This window comes from Somniosus microcephalus, unplaced genomic scaffold (assembly GCF_052327205.1).
Source record: "Somniosus microcephalus isolate GS21.2 unplaced genomic scaffold, FLI_Smic_1.0 scaffold1846, whole genome shotgun sequence".
Classification (NCBI taxonomy): domain Eukaryota; kingdom Metazoa; phylum Chordata; class Chondrichthyes; order Squaliformes; family Somniosidae; genus Somniosus; species Somniosus microcephalus.
This window is the reverse complement of record NW_028227033.1, coordinates 1-9,485: the sequence shown is the minus strand read 5'-3', so window position 1 is coordinate 9,485 and position 9,485 is coordinate 1. Positions and strand designations below refer to the sequence as shown.

General features: G+C 46.8%; 4 non-coding genes across 4 annotated transcripts; all 4 read left to right on the top strand.

Annotated features, from left to right (window-relative positions):
• Positions 1 to 1,937: 1,937 nt before the first annotated feature.
• Positions 1,938 to 2,019, top strand: trnal-uag (transfer RNA leucine (anticodon UAG)). The gene has a single exon. It is a non-coding gene; the product is annotated as a tRNA-Leu (tRNA).
• Positions 2,020 to 3,965: 1,946 nt separating this feature from the next.
• On the top strand, positions 3,966 to 4,048 carry trnal-uag (transfer RNA leucine (anticodon UAG)). Its single transcript has one exon. It is a non-coding gene; the product is annotated as a tRNA-Leu (tRNA).
• A 1,937-nt stretch (positions 4,049 to 5,985) lies between these two features.
• Positions 5,986 to 6,068, top strand: trnal-uag (transfer RNA leucine (anticodon UAG)). The gene has a single exon. It is a non-coding gene; the product is annotated as a tRNA-Leu (tRNA).
• Positions 6,069 to 8,016: 1,948 nt separating this feature from the next.
• Positions 8,017 to 8,099, top strand: trnal-uag (transfer RNA leucine (anticodon UAG)). The gene has a single exon. It is a non-coding gene; the product is annotated as a tRNA-Leu (tRNA).
• Positions 8,100 to 9,485: the final 1,386 nt, after the last annotated feature.

Genomic DNA, 9,485 nt, shown 5'->3' with positions numbered 1-9,485 from the left:
GATATTGCGACATTCCTAAATTTCGTCGCTTCACCAATAGCAGTAAACCGGGCAGGCATGCCGGTTTTGTGTCACCTTTTCCTTCAGTTGCTACATACAGGCAGATCCGATTCGCAGAATTTCCACTGGTCCACAATTGGCCTGAACCCCGCACCGGACACGACAAACACCGTCACCCAACCAACTGAATTCAGGCCGTTCACTCACTCGTCTGCACACCTGCTGCCTCTCACTTATTCAGATATGCACCACTTTTACATTTTTCTTTCTTCCATTTCTTGCAATCTATCGACCATTGCTGTCACTCGTGCACCCACCATCTCTCCGTCGTTTCCCCGTTCGCCCTTCCAAACTTGCCGGTTGAACAGCACCTCGTGTGCTGCAATCCGATTAATTTAACACGAGTATCTTTTTTTCATTCTAACCTATCCAGACAGCAAAAGTTACATTAAGACATGGTTAAGAGAAGATGCATTCTGCAAAAGAAAAGTGTGGGGGAGGGGATCTGGACCCTGACTTCAGGATGAGAGTCAGATGTGTTTTTCATAGCATTAGTCTGAGGAAGATGTGATTAGGAGGGCACATTATTCCTATTGTTCTCTCCTCTTAGAATTATGCAAAATTTCAGGCTCAATGCGTCATATTTTTTATCACACCTTATGCTTTACTTACAGCAACTTCCTTCTTGCAATAAACACAAGAACCTGCAACACAACTTTCAAAACACTTTATTCGCACCAACAGAAGCTGCAAATGCTGTAAAGTTGCAGCAGCCTTGGCCTTCCCCTTACTCTCAACGCATTCCTGCAGCGCCGCGCCGCCAGCACCAGATGATGCTCTTGGCCTTTACACGACAGGGAATACCTCCACACAAAACGGAACACCGTTACACAACACGGAGTACCTTTACACAACAGGAAACACATTACTCAATAGCGGACATCTTTACAAAGCACACAAAACCTCTAAAAAAACAGGGAGAATCTGTACACAACAGCGACCATCTTTACACAAGAGGGAACAATTTTATATAACAGGGAACATTTTTACACTACAGGGAATTTGTTTACACAGCAGAACGCACCTTCATGCATGTCTCTCTCTTCATCTCAGTCTCCGTTTCCCTGTCTTTCTACCTCCCTCTCTGTTTCTCTCGCAGTCTCGGTTTACCCTCAGTCTCTGTCTCTGCTTCGTGTTATTCGGCCTGTCTGTCTGTCTCTCTCTCTCTCTTTGTTTTCCGCAGTGTCTTTCTCTGTCCCTCCCTTTGTATGGCCAGAAAGACCCTTGCCGGTTTTTTCTGTGCCCTTTTGTGTCCGTCCCATTGTCGGTGGTGTAATACTGAGTGTCCTTGTGACATTGTGCAGCCAAGTGAGCCTGCAAACACGGGTGCTGCGGGGTCCGGGTCTCTGGGTGGTTTGAGGGCCATGCTATAGTTTACAACACAGCCTGGATGCTGACATTCGTCTCGCTAACACACAGGCCTGTGAGGCATCGGAACCTAAGCACCAGCCGGGATCCCCCACCAGCCGAAAGCAGAGTGGCGCAGCGGAAGCGTGCTGGGCCCATAACCCAGAGGTCGATGGATCGAAACCATCCTCTGCTAGTCGCATTCTTATTTACACCAGCAATAAAATCCTCTATTGCTAGCAACAATCAAACGCACTTATTTTTATCACACTTTACTTACACCAACTTCCTGCTTGCAATACACAACAGGGATAAATTATGAATGAAATTTACAATGGTTGTGTTCCAGCAAACGTCTATTTATTAGAGTTGCCCTGTGAACACGTAGCTTCTTCTGATCCACTGGGTTGCATCAGAAGTGAGTTTGCCGTCCACGAATTTAATTTCCTTTTGTTTCCCCTGGTATTTACAAGACCATGCCACATTTCAATCACCAGGTACTAGTTTCAGATTCCGTAACAACGGGATGTGGTAGCGTGGCCGAGCGGTCTAAGGCGCTGGATTTAGGCTCCAGTCTCTTCGGGGGCGTGGGTTCGAATCCCACCGCTGCCAGATATTGCGACATTCCTAAATTTCGTCGCTTCACCAACAGCAGTAAACCGGGCAGGCATGCCGGTTTTGTGTCACCTTTTCCTTCAGTTGCTACATACAGGCAGATCCGATTCGCAGAATTTCCACTGGTCCACAATTGGCCTGAACCCCGCACCGGACACGACAAACACCGTCACCCAACCAACTGAATTCAGGCCGTTCACTCACTCGTCTGCACACCTGCTGCCTCTCACTTATTCAGATATGCACCACTTTTACATTTTTCTTTCTTCCATTTCTTGCAATCTATCGACCATTGCTGTCACTCGTGCACCCACCATCTCTCCGTCGTTTCCCCGTTCGCCCTTCCAAACTTGCCGGTTGAACAGCACCTCCCATTCACTCGTGTGCTGCAATCCGATTAATTTAACACGAGTATCTTTTTTTCATTCTAACCTATCCAGACAGCAAAAGTTACATTAAGACATGGTTAAGAGAAGATGCATTCTGCAAAAGAAAAGTGTGGGGGAGGGGATCTGGACCCTGACTTCAGGATGAGAGTCAGATGTGTTTTTCATAGCATTAGTCTGAGGAAGACGTGATTAGGAGGGCACATTATTCCTATTGTTCTCTCCTCTTAGAATTATGCAAAATTTCAGGCTCAATGCGTCATATTTTTTATCACACCTTATGCTTTACTTACAGCAACTTCCTTCTTGCAATAAACACAAGAACCTGCAACACAACTTTCAAAACACTTTATTCGCACCAACAGAAGCTGCAAATGCTGTAAAGTTGCAGCAGCCTTGGCCTTCCCCTTACTCTCAACGCATTCCTGCAGCGCCGCGCCGCCAGCACCAGATGATGCTCTTGGCCTTTACACGACAGGGAATACCTCCACACAAAACGGAACACCGTTACACAACACGGAGTACCTTTACACAACAGGAAACACATTACTCAATAGCGGACATCTTTACAAAGCACACAAAACCTCTAAAAAAACAGGGAGAATCTGTACACAACAGCGACCATCTTTACACAAGAGGGAACAATTTTATATAACAGGGAACATTTTTACACTACAGGGAATTTGTTTACACAGCAGAACGCACCTTCATGCATGTCTCTCTCTTCATCTCAGTCTCCGTTTCCCTGTCTTTCTACCTCCCTCTCTGTTTCTCTCGCAGTCTCGGTTTACCCTCAGTCTCTGTCTCTGCTTCGTGTTATTCGGCCTGTCTGTCTGTCTCTCTCTCTCTCTTTGTTTTCCGCAGTGTCTTTCTCTGTCCCTCCCTTTGTATGGCCAGAAAGACCCTTGCCGGTTTTTTCTGTGCCCTTTTGTGTCCGTCCCATTGTCGGTGGTGTAATACTGAGTGTCCTTGTGACATTGTGCAGCCAAGTGAGCCTGCAAACACGGGTGCTGCGGGGTCCGGGTCTCTGGGTGGTTTGAGGGCCATGCTATAGTTTACAACACAGCCTGGATGCTGACATTCGTCTCGCTAACACACAGGCCTGTGAGGCATCGGAACCTAAGCACCAGCCGGGATCCCCACCAGCCGAAAGCAGAGTGGCGCAGCGGAAGCGTGCTGGGCCCATAACACAGAGGTCGATGGATCGAAACCATCCTCTGCTAGTCGCATTCTTATTTACACCAGCAATAAAATCCTCTATTGCTAGCAACAATCAAACGCACTTATTTTTATCACACTTTACTTACACCAACTTCCTGCTTGCAATACACAACAGGGATAAATTATGAATGAAATTTACAATGGTTGTGTTCCAGCAAACGTCTATTTATTAGAGTTGCCCTGTGAACACGTAGCTTCTTCTGATCCACTGGGTTGCATCAGAAGTGAGTTTGCCGTCCACGAATTTAATTTCCTTTTGTTTCCCCTGGTATTTACAAGACCATGCCACATTTCAATCACCAGGTACTAGTTTCAGATTCCGTAACAACGGGATGTGGTAGCGTGGCCGAGCGGTCTAAGGCGCTGGATTTAGGCTCCAGTCTCTTCGGGGGGCGTGGGTTCGAATCCCACCGCTGCCAGATATTGCGACATTCCTAAATTTCGTCGCTTCACCAACAGCAGTAAACCGGGCAGGCATGCCGGTTTTGTGTCACCTTTTCCTTCAGTTGCTACATACAGGCAGATCCGATTCGCAGAATTTCCACTGGTCCACAATTGGCCTGAACCCCGCACCGGACACGACAAACACCGTCACCCAACCAACTGAATTCAGGCCGTTCACTCACTCGTCTGCACACCTGCTGCCTCTCACTTATTCAGATATGCACCACTTTTACATTTTTCTTTCTTCCATTTCTTGCAATCTATCGACCATTGCTGTCACTCGTGCACCCACCATCTCTCCGTCGTTTCCCCGTTCGCCCTTCCAAACTTGCCGGTTGAACAGCACCTCGTGTGCTGCAATCCGATTAATTTAACACGAGTATCTTTTTTTCATTCTAACCTATCCAGACAGCAAAAGTTACATTAAGACATGGTTAAGAGAAGATGCATTCTGCAAAAGAAAAGTGTGGGGGAGGGGATCTGGACCCTGACTTCAGGATGAGAGTCAGATGTGTTTTTCATAGCATTAGTCTGAGGAAGATGTGATTAGGAGGGCACATTATTCCTATTGTTCTCTCCTCTTAGAATTATGCAAAATTTCAGGCTCAATGCGTCATATTTTTTATCACACCTTATGCTTTACTTACAGCAACTTCCTTCTTGCAATAAACACAAGAACCTGCAACACAACTTTCAAAACACTTTATTCGCACCAACAGAAGCTGCAAATGCTGTAAAGTTGCAGCAGCCTTGGCCTTCCCCTTACTCTCAACGCATTCCTGCAGCGCCGCGCCGCCAGCACCAGATGATGCTCTTGGCCTTTACACGACAGGGAATACCTCCACACAAAACGGAACACCGTTACACAACACGGAGTACCTTTACACAACAGGAAACACATTACTCAATAGCGGACATCTTTACAAAGCACACAAAACCTCTAAAAAAACAGGGAGAATCTGTACACAACAGCGACCATCTTTACACAAGAGGGAACAATTTTATATAACAGGGAACATTTTTACACTACAGGGAATTTGTTTACACAGCAGAACGCACCTTCATGCATGTCTCTCTCTTCATCTCAGTCTCCGTTTCCCTGTCTTTCTACCTCCCTCTCTGTTTCTCTCGCAGTCTCGGTTTACCCTCAGTCTCTGTCTCTGCTTCGTGTTATTCGGCCTGTCTGTCTGTCTCTCTCTCTCTCTTTGTTTTCCGCAGTGTCTTTCTCTGTCCCTCCCTTTGTATGGCCAGAAAGACCCTTGCCGGTTTTTTCTGTGCCCTTTTGTGTCCGTCCCATTGTCGGTGGTGTAATACTGAGTGTCCTTGTGACATTGTGCAGCCAAGTGAGCCTGCAAACACGGGTGCTGCGGGGTCCGGGTCTCTGGGTGGTTTGAGGGCCATGCTATAGTTTACAACACAGCCTGGATGCTGACATTCGTCTCGCTAACACACAGGCCTGTGAGGCATCGGAACCTAAGCACCAGCCGGGATCCCCCACCAGCCGAAAGCAGAGTGGCGCAGCGGAAGCGTGCTGGGCCCATAACCCAGAGGTCGATGGATCGAAACCATCCTCTGCTAGTCGCATTCTTATTTACACCAGCAATAAAATCCTCTATTGCTAGCAACAATCAAACGCACTTATTTTTATCACACTTTACTTACACCAACTTCCTGCTTGCAATACACAACAGGGATAAATTATGAATGAAATTTACAATGGTTGTGTTCCAGCAAACGTCTATTTATTAGAGTTGCCCTGTGAACACGTAGCTTCTTCTGATCCACTGGGTTGCATCAGAAGTGAGTTTGCCGTCCACGAATTTAATTTCCTTTTGTTTCCCCTGGTATTTACAAGACCATGCCACATTTCAATCACCAGGTACTAGTTTCAGATTCCGTAACAACGGGATGTGGTAGCGTGGCCGAGCGGTCTAAGGCGCTGGATTTAGGCTCCAGTCTCTTCGGGGGGCGTGGGTTCGAATCCCACCGCTGCCAGATATTGCGACATTCCTAAATTTCGTCGCTTCACCAATAGCAGTAAACCGGGCAGGCATGCCGGTTTTGTGTCACCTTTTCCTTCAGTTGCTACATACAGGCAGATCCGATTCGCAGAATTTCCACTGGTCCACAATTGGCCTGAACCCCGCACCGGACACGACAAACACCGTCACCCAACCAACTGAATTCAGGCCGTTCACTCACTCGTCTGCACACCTGCTGCCTCTCACTTATTCAGATATGCACCACTTTTACATTTTTCTTTCTTCCATTTCTTGCAATCTATCGACCATTGCTGTCACTCGTGCACCCACCATCTCTCCGTCGTTTCCCCGTTCGCCCTTCCAAACTTGCCGGTTGAACAGCACCTCCCATTCACTCGTGTGCTGCAATCCGATTAATTTAACACGAGTATCTTTCTTTCATTCTAACCTATCCAGACAGCAAAAGTTACATTAAGACATGGTTAAGAGAAGATGCATTCTGCAAAAGAAAAGTGTGGGGGAGGGGATCTGGACCCTGACTTCAGGATGAGAGTCAGATGTGTTTTTCATAGCATTAGTCTGAGGAAGATGTGATTAGGAGGGCACATTATTCCTATTGTTCTCTCCTCTTAGAATTATGCAAAATTTCAGGCTCAATGCGTCAGGTTTTTTATCACACTTTATGCTTTACTTACAGAAACTTCCTTCTTGCAATAAACACAAGAACCTGCAACACAACTTTCAAAACACTTTATTCGCACCAACAGAAGCTGCAAATGCTGTAAAGTTGCAGCAGCCTTGGCCTTCCCCTTACTCTCAACGCATTCCTGCAGCGCCGCGCCGCCAGCACCAGATGATGCTCTTGGCCTTTACACGACAGGGAATACCTCCACACAAAACGGAACACCGTTACACAACACGGAGTACCTTTACACAACAGGAAACACATTACTCAATAGCGGACATCTTTACAAAGCACACAAAACCTCTAAAAAAAACAGGGAGAATCTGTACACAACAGCGACCATCTTTACACAAGAGGGAACAATTTTATTTAACATGGAACATTTTTACACTACAGGGAATTTGTTTACACAGCAGAACGCACCTTCATGCATGTCTCTCTCTTCATCTCAGTCTCCGTTTCCCTGTCTTTCCACCTCCCTCTCTGTTTCTCTCGCAGTCTCGGTTTACCCTCAGTCTCTGTCTCTGCTTCGTGTTATTCGGTCTCTCTGTCTGTCTCTCTCTCTCTCTTTGGTTTCCGCAGTGTCTTTCTCTGTCCCTCCCTTTGTATGGCCAGAAAGACCCTTGCCGGTTTTTTCTGTGTCCTTTTGTGTCCGTCCCATTGTCAGTGGTGTAATACTGAGTGTCCTTGTGACATTGTGCAGCCAAGTGAGCCTGCAAACACGGGTGCTGCGGGGTCCGGGTCTCTGGGTGGTTTGAGGGCCATGCTATAGTTTACAACACAGCCTGGATGCTGACATTCGTCTCGCTAACACACAGGCCTGTGAGGCATCGGAACCTAAGCACCAGCCGGGATCCCCCACCAGCCGAAAGCAGAGTGGCGCAGCGGAAGCGTGCTGGGCCCATAACACAGAGGTCGATGGATCGAAACCATCCTCTGCTAGTCGCATTCTTATTTACACCAGCAATAAAATCCTCTATTGCTAGCAACAATCAAACGCACTTATTTTTATCACACTTTACTTACACCAACTTCCTGCTTGCAATACACAACAGGGATAAATTATGAATGAAATTTACAATGGTTGTGTTCCAGCAAACGTCTATTTATTAGAGTTGCCCTGTGAACACGTAGCTTCTTCTGATCCACTGGGTTGCATCAGAAGTGAGTTTGCCGTCCACGAATTTAATTTCCTTTTGTTTCCCCTGGTATTTACAAGACCATGCCACATTTCAATCACCAGGTACTAGTTTCAGATTCCGTAACAACGGGATGTGGTAGCGTGGCCGAGCGGTCTAAGGCGCTGGATTTAGGCTCCAGTCTCTTCGGGGGGCGTGGGTTCGAATCCCACCGCTGCCAGATATTGCGACATTCCTAAATTTCGTCGCTTCACCAATAGCAGTAAACCGGGCAGGCATGCCGGTTTTGTGTCACCTTTTCCTTCAGTTGCTACATACAGGCAGATCCGATTCGCAGAATTTCCACTGGTCCACAATTGGCCTGAACCCCGCACCGGACACGACAAACACCGTCACCCAACCAACTGAATTCAGGCCGTTCACTCACTCGTCTGCACACCTGCTGCCTCTCACTTATTCAGATATGCACCACTTTTACATTTTTCTTTCTTCCATTTCTTGCAATCTATCGACCATTGCTGTCACTCGTGCACCCACCATCTCTCCGTCGTTTCCCCGTTCGCCCTTCCAAACTTGCCGGTTGAACAGCACCTCGTGTGCTGCAATCCGATTAATTTAACACGAGTATCTTTTTTTCATTCTAACCTATCCAGACAGCAAAAGTTACATTAAGACATGGTTAAGAGAAGATGCATTCTGCAAAAGAAAAGTGTGGGGGAGGGGATCTGGACCCTGACTTCAGGATGAGAGTCAGATGTGTTTTTCATAGCATTAGTCTGAGGAAGATGTGATTAGGAGGGCACATTATTCCTATTGTTCTCTCCTCTTAGAATTATGCAAAATTTCAGGCTCAATGCGTCATATTTTTTATCACACCTTATGCTTTACTTACAGCAACTTCCTTCTTGCAATAAACACAAGAACCTGCAACACAACTTTCAAAACACTTTATTCGCACCAACAGAAGCTGCAAATGCTGTAAAGTTGCAGCAGCCTTGGCCTTCCCCTTACTCTCAACGCATTCCTGCAGCGCCGCGCCGCCAGCACCAGATGATGCTCTTGGCCTTTACACGACAGGGAATACCTCCACACAAAACGGAACACCGTTACACAACACGGAGTACCTTTACACAACAGGAAACACATTACTCAATAGCGGACATCTTTACAAAGCACACAAAACCTCTAAAAAAACAGGGAGAATCTGTACACAACAGCGACCATCTTTACACAAGAGGGAACAATTTTATATAACAGGGAACATTTTTACACTACAGGGAATTTGTTTACACAGCAGAACGCACCTTCATGCATGTCTCTCTCTTCATCTCAGTCTCCGTTTCCCTGTCTTTCTACCTCCCTCTCTGTTTCTCTCGCAGTCTCGGTTTACCCTCAGTCTCTGTCTCTGCTTCGTGTTATTCGGCCTGTCTGTCTGTCTCTCTCTCTCTCTTTGTTTTCCGCAGTGTCTTTCTCTGTCCCTCCCTTTGTATGGCCAGAAAGACCCTTGCCGGTTTTTTCTGTGCCCTTTTGTGTCCGTCCCATTGTCGGTGGTGTAATACTGAGTGTCCTTGTGACATTGTGCAGCCAAGTGAGCCTGCAAACACGG